Source organism: Triticum dicoccoides, chromosome 2B (assembly GCF_002162155.2).
Source record: "Triticum dicoccoides isolate Atlit2015 ecotype Zavitan chromosome 2B, WEW_v2.0, whole genome shotgun sequence".
Classification (NCBI taxonomy): domain Eukaryota; kingdom Viridiplantae; phylum Streptophyta; class Magnoliopsida; order Poales; family Poaceae; genus Triticum; species Triticum dicoccoides.
Window position 1 is genome coordinate 750,886,837 of NC_041383.1, and position 6,981 is coordinate 750,893,817.

Consider the following 6,981-nt stretch of genomic DNA (forward strand, 5'->3'; position numbering starts at 1 on the left):
CCGGATTCTCCTAGCCCGGCGAGCACCACACTTCAGGAAACCACGGGTGCCGCATCGATGAACCCTAAGCCGAGCAGGAAATGGCGCATGAGGAAAAACAACCCGATCGTCTGCGATCGTACATGTAACATCAATACGGGCAGGATCCTGGACCGGTACAACATGGGCCTCATACCCATCTGACCCTGGCCCATCTCCTCGCGGCCACGACTCCTTCCGAGCTGGCCCAGCGCAGCCCAATACGTAATTCAAACGCATCGATCTCAACTCCGAGATCCCTGTCGCCGGCGCGGCCAACACAAGCACCGCCGGTGCCAGTCGATGGTCGATCCTCCTCACACTTTTCTTCTTCTTCACAATAATCCACGATTCTGGTCTAATCAAATCGAGAAGCGTTAGATTCAGAAGACTCACCTTAGGTAGGGGACCCTTCCATGGTCTTAGCACCGATGTAGCCGTCCTTCGATGAACAACCCGGCGGATCATCTCGTTCTTCTCGCTCTCTTGAAGACCGATGTGCGCCGGATCGTCCGCAGGAAGTACTCGATCAATCATCGTTGCTACCTCCTCCTCATTGTAACCTGAGTTCAAAAATTCACAAATGAGATCCGAAGGAGTCGGAGAGGGCAGCGACTCCACCGGGGATGCATCCCCATCGTCGTCCGCATCGTCGTCTTCGGAATCGGCAAGCACCCAAAACCGCCCGCCGACGCGCCGCCGATCACCGGAAGTGGCTGGCGCCGTCGAGGCCTCGCGCACGGGCGTGCGCCCGTTCGCCCGCCCCGTCGCACGGGTAGTCACTACAAGAAATATGTCAACTTGTGACCACCACTATTGGTCACTGAAAGGTCACAGTTTTTCATTTGCGACCTTTTTGTGACCAAAAAGAGAAGGTCAAAAGCTGGCAGTCGTAAACTGACTATAGCGACCTTTCTTCTGGAATGGTCGAAGACGTTTATGACCAAAATACGTCTACTATGGCGTTTTGGTCACTAGCAACCTCCCCAGGCCACGTAGGCATCCAGCGTGGCAATCTGATGTGGCACAAGATTCAACCCGGTCCAATTCAGCGTTTTACATGGGCCAAGCCCATTAATTCAGCCTTTTATTATTTTTTTCCTTGTTAATTCTAGTCGGCTTCATGGGCCAAGCCCAACGTTGTAGCCTTTTTATTGTTGGCCCGTGGCCTTTTATTATTTATTGCTTTTCTATTTTTAGCCATTATATATTCAAGATGGTCCCACTAGTCAGATGGGTCCCACTTGTCATGATCATCTCTCAAATTGGTCCCACATGTCAGAAATGTACAAAATTGACAGATTATTTACATAAGTGGACCCATTGGAGAAGTTTCCATTTCACAAGTTTTAAGATCACATACATAATCAAAAAGAATCATCAAATATACCACTAAATAAATCTATTACACTCTTTACAACACATATATGCTACAATATGCTACTCTTCACTAAGTAGAACTTCACGGCTTCTCACTTCACGGCTTCACAGTTGAGCATCTGTAAAAGAGGAACAACCACAAATTTAAATCTCAATTGCAGTATATGCAGAAGCAGTTCAAAGTTGAAACAACATCAATTAAACACACGCGCACAGAAACATAGGAGTCAAAATGTTGTATAGGACCAGGACAAGGAAACTCATGTTATCAAATAAACACACAGCTTGTAGCAAAACAGCATAGAAACATGTGGATATCTCATGTGAGCATCATGCTGTGGTTTTATTAAACAATGATATAGCAACATAATACAATATCTTCAATGCAAACCAGCAAGAGAATTGCTCCTGCTAGCTGTTGTTGCTGCCACAAAACGCATGCCAAATTAGTTACAGTACAAGCTATGGACCTGGATTCTGGACTGAGATCCAACGCGAAGTATGTACAATGAAGTGCAGATATGCAACTAGCAGGAAATCTAAGTGAACATGGTTTGTACTTCTCACATAAATCTTTACTCTTGTAAATTCAAATCTATGTTTGATCCCAGGCGACATGAGCTGATGATTATAATGTATGACACCCTACTGAAGCAACAAACAACTCCTGACTTATTACTACAAAGAAAATAGTTCTTCCCAAGCCTCCATTTTAACAATGTATAAATCTGAGTGAATAGATGTACTCTAGAGCTATGCTGGAACCACTAGCAGAGTAAACAAACAGAGTCCATGGAAAATCTGGCAACAGCGGATGTACTGTACTGATAACATTAGACTAGAACTAAGAGCCTCAGAGATCTTGGTGGTTAAGATCATCAAGTGGGATAAACCCATTAAGAGTGGCAAATATTTTGATAACATCACAGGCTAATAGGAAAATAAACACCAACAAACTATTGAATGAATTAAAACCCAAAACAGAGAAAAATCTCTTAAAGAGCACAAAATGGCATGGTCTGTCAGAAGTAGCTGGTTGTGATAATCATGAAGTATCAGTGGGAATCCGAACGATTTTTTTCATCACGCAGAAGCATGCAAAAGACCCAATATAACACAAAGAGCAACAAGGTTGCGACCAGCAGAAGGAGTGCATGTACGGCCAGTCATAAAGCGGTGCAAATTTAATACAGGAGATGCCATCATCCATCAGAAGTAGCTGGTTACACTAATCATGAAATATCAGTGGGAATCCGAACGATTTTCGTCATCACTCGGAATCATGTAGTTCAACCCAATAGAACACAATGAGCAATAAGGTTCATAACCAATGAAGGAATGCATGTATAGTCAGTCTAAAGAAGTAAAAATGTGCAAATGTACTTCAGGAGATGGCGTGACCCGTCGATTTTCTTCATCATCCAGGTAATGCACATCTCATCAGCCAGCAGAATACAAAAAAGAGGATACAAAAATTACTACTAAGAGGTTTGCAAAAAATCAAACGAAAGTATTTGCTCAATAATAAAGGAGTACTCCCTCTGTAAACTAATATAAGAGTGTTTAGATCACTAGTTTAGCATTCTAAACACTCTTATATTAGTTTACAGAGGGAGTACATATGTAGTCCAAGAGATGGCATGATCCATCAGAAGTATCTGGTTGTAATAATCATGAAAATCAGTGGGAATCCGAACGATTTTCTTCATCACCCAGATCATGCACATCTCAGCCAGCAGAACATCACAAGTAACATATGTAAAACAATGATTCTGAGCATGAGCAAACAATGATTCTGAGCATGAGCAAACAATGATTCTATTAGAGTACCAGCAAATCAAACTGAACCTTCATGGAATGATTAGTATAACTAGACCCATTTTTGTTTAGCATTACATAAAAGACTAGTAGCAGTCGCACAAGCAACTATTGAGCACTGAAGAAACATGACAGGGAAATAGCATACCCTGATGGTGCTCAGGCTGCAGCCTCAGAACCCTGCAAAACCACAAGCAATGTTAACATCAAACGCATATATAAGACGCACCATGTTATGAAATGGACATATAAGACGCACATATAAGACGTTAACATCAAATTCATAGTTTAGAAAATTAGTATCTTCTTTGCCCTCGCTAAGCTGAGATCTCAATCAACAAAGGCAAGAAGTCAACCAAACCAAACCAACCAGGGCATTGTTCTTGACGCTGAGCATGAGAATGGAGAGGGGCCCCATGCTGAACTCCTCCTCCTCCTTCTTCCCCTGCTGCCAACAAAACAAAGACAGAACCAATGACCGTGTCAGTAAGCTGCCGTGGCGGATGAGAACACCTTCGAGGGAGAAGAGGGGCGGCAAAAACGGTGAGAGAGCAGAGGAGGAGGCGGTGCTTACCCCTGCGCTGCGCTGTGCTGGATTTGGTCAGTGAGGAGAAGATGGGCGAGCAGCATCTCGTCGTCGCTGAACCGCGTCGTCCCCCGACCCCGAGCAAGAAGACTCCTCCTCTCTCGGCGTCTCTTGTATGGCACTGGACACAGACGAGAGGCGTCTAAGGGCACGGCCGCATCGTCGCCGGAGAAGAAGCAGGTTGGCTCCTCTACAGGCGCGAGCGCGCGACCGTGGAGAAGGAGGCTACCTCCCACCTCGACGTCATGGATGGGGAAGCGGCGGCGGCGGCTCCCCTGCCCTGCAGCCGCCGCACGCTCTGGTACATCTCCAACAGCGACGCGGCGCCGCCAGCCCCGCCGGAGAGATCCATCGCCGCCGCGGCCGGTCGAGACCGATTGATCGAGGGAGGGAGGAGGATTGTTTCCGTGTCTTGGATCGGTTTTGGTGGAGAAGGAAGCGAGGGGATGGCAGATGCGGTGGATGCGTTGCGAGAGGAAGCGAGGGGCTGGCACTCTGATTTGGTGGAGAGGAGCTCCACCGGGGTGGTGAGGAAGGGCGCGATGGACAGGAGCTCCGCCGGATCTGGAAGGGGAGAGGAGGAGAGGGAAAGAAAGGAGGCGGGGGGGGGTGGATGGAAAATGAGCACGAGGACATAGCTAGGGTTTCAGGGTTGGTGTTGTTGGGAAACATAGTAATTTCAAAAAAATTCCTACGTACAGGCAAGATCATGGTGATGGCATAGCAACGAGAGGGGAGAGTGTTGTCCACGTACCCTCGTAGACCGTAAGCGGAAGCGTTATGACAACGTGGTTGATGTAGTCGTACGTCTTCACGATCCGACCGATCCAAGTACCGAACGTACGACACCTCCGAGTTCAGCACACGTTTAGCTCGATGACGATCCCCGGGCTCCGATCCAGCAAAGCTTCGGGGATGAGTTCCGTCAGCACGACGGTGTGGTGACGATGATGATGCTCTACCGGCGCAGGGCTTCGCCTAAACTCCACGACGATATGACCGAGGTGGAATATGGTGGAGGGGGGCACCGCACACGGCTAAGGAACGATCCGTAGATCAACTTGTGTGTCTATGGGGTGCCCCCCGCCCCGATATATAAAGGATCCAGGGGGGAGGAGGTGACCGGCCAAGGAGGGCGCGCCAAGGGGGGAGTCCTACTCCCACCGGGAGTAGGACTCCCTTCTTTCCTAGTTGGAATAGGAGAAGGGGGGGAAAGAGGAGGAAGAGGGGAAGGAAAGGGGGGGCTCCGCCCCCCTTCCCTTGTCCTATTCGGACTAGGAAGGGGAGGGGCGCGCGGCCCCCTCCTGCCTCCTTCCCTCTTCTCCCTCGAGGCCCATGTAGGCCCAATAAACCCCCGAGGGGTTCCGGTAGCCTCCCGGTACTCCGGTAAAATGCCGATTTCACCCAGAACGATTCCGATGTCCAAATATAGGCTTCCAATATATCGATCTTTATGTCTCGACTATTTCGAGACTCCTCGTTACTTCCGTGATCACATCCGGGACTCCGAACAAACTTCGGTACATCAAAACTTATAAACTCATAATAAAACTGTCATCGTAACATTAAGCGTGCGGACCCTACGGGTTCGAGAACTATGTAGACATGACCTAGAACTATTCTCGATCAATAACCAATAGCGGAACCTGGATGCCCATATTGGTTCCTACATATTCTACGAAGATCTTTATCGGTCAAACTGCATAACAACATACGTTGTTCCCTTTGTCATCGGTATGTTACTTGCCCGAGATTTGATCGTCGGTATCCAATACCTAGTTCAATCTCGTTACCGGCAAGTCTCTTTACTCGTTCCGTAATGCATCATCCCATAACCAACTCATTTGGTCACATTGCTTGCAAGGCTTATAATGATGTGCATTACCGAGAGGGCCCAGAGATACCTCTCCGACAATCGGAGTGACAAAACCTAATCTCGAAATACGCCAACTCAACATGTACCTTCGGAGACACCTGTAGTACTCCTTTATAATCACCTAGTTACGTTGTGACGTTTGGTAGTACCCAAAGTGTTCCTCCGGTAAACGGGAGTTGCATAATTCTCATAGTTACAGGAACATGTATAAGTCATGAAGAAAGCAATAGCAGTATACTAAACGATCAAGTTCTAGGCTAACGGAATGGGTCATGTCAATCACATCATTCTTCTAATGATGTGATCCCATTAATCAAATGACAACACATATCTATGGTTAGGAAACATAACCATCTTTGATTAATGAGCTAGTCAAGTAGAGGCATACTAGTGACTATATGTTTGTCTATGTATTCACACATGTATCATGTTTCCGGTTAATACAATTCTAGCATGAATAATAAACATTTATCATGATATAAGGAAATAAATAATAACTTTATTATTGCCTCTAGGGCATATTTCCTTCAGTCTCCCACTTGCACTAGAGTCAATAATCTAGATTACATAGTAATGATTCTAACACCCATGGAGTCTTGGTGTTGATCATGTTTTGCTCGTGAGAGAGGCTTAGTCAACGGGTCTACAACATTTAGATCGGTATGTATTTTGCAAATCTCTATGTCTCCCACTTGGACTTGGTCCCGAATGGAATTGAAGCGTCTCTTGATGTGCTTGGTCCTCTTGTGAAATCTGGATTCCTTTGCCAAAGCAATTGCACCAGTATTGTCACAGAAGATCTTCATTGGTCCCGATGCACTAGGTATGACACCTAGATCGGAAATGAACTCCTTCATCCAGACTCCTTCATTTGCTGCTTCAGAAGCAGCTATGTACTCCGCTTCACATGTAGATCCCGCCACGACGTTGTTTAGAACTGCACCAACTTACAGCTCCACCATTTAATAAAAACACGTATCCGGTTTGCGATTTAGAATCGTCCGGATCAGTGTCAAAGCTTGCATCAACGTAACCATTTACGACTAGCTCTTTGTCACCTCCATATACGAGAAACATATCCTTAGTCCTTTTCAGGTATTTCAGGATGTTCTTGACCGTTGTCCAGTGATCCACTCCTGGATTACTTTGGTACCTTCCTGCCAAGCTTATTGCTAAGCATACGTCAGGTCTGGTACACAACATTGCATACATAATAGAGCCTATGGCTGAAGCATAGGGAACATCTTTCATTTTCTGTCTATCTTCTGCTGTGGTCGGGCATTGAGTTTGACTCAACTTCACA

At 46.4% G+C, this 6,981-nt stretch overlaps 1 non-coding gene and 3 pseudogenes across 1 annotated transcript; all 4 read right to left on the minus strand.

Moving 5' to 3' along the window:
* Positions 1 to 2,247: 2,247 nt before the first annotated feature.
* Positions 2,248 to 2,330, minus strand: LOC119266199. Its single transcript, XR_005131922.1, has one exon. It is a non-coding gene; the product is annotated as a small nucleolar RNA SNORD24 (small nucleolar RNA).
* An 85-nt stretch (positions 2,331 to 2,415) lies between these two features.
* Positions 2,416 to 2,491, minus strand: LOC119266247 (annotated as a pseudogene).
* A 111-nt stretch (positions 2,492 to 2,602) lies between these two features.
* On the minus strand, positions 2,603 to 2,678 carry LOC119266250 (annotated as a pseudogene).
* A 363-nt stretch (positions 2,679 to 3,041) lies between these two features.
* On the minus strand, positions 3,042 to 3,116 carry LOC119266246 (annotated as a pseudogene).
* Positions 3,117 to 6,981: the final 3,865 nt, after the last annotated feature.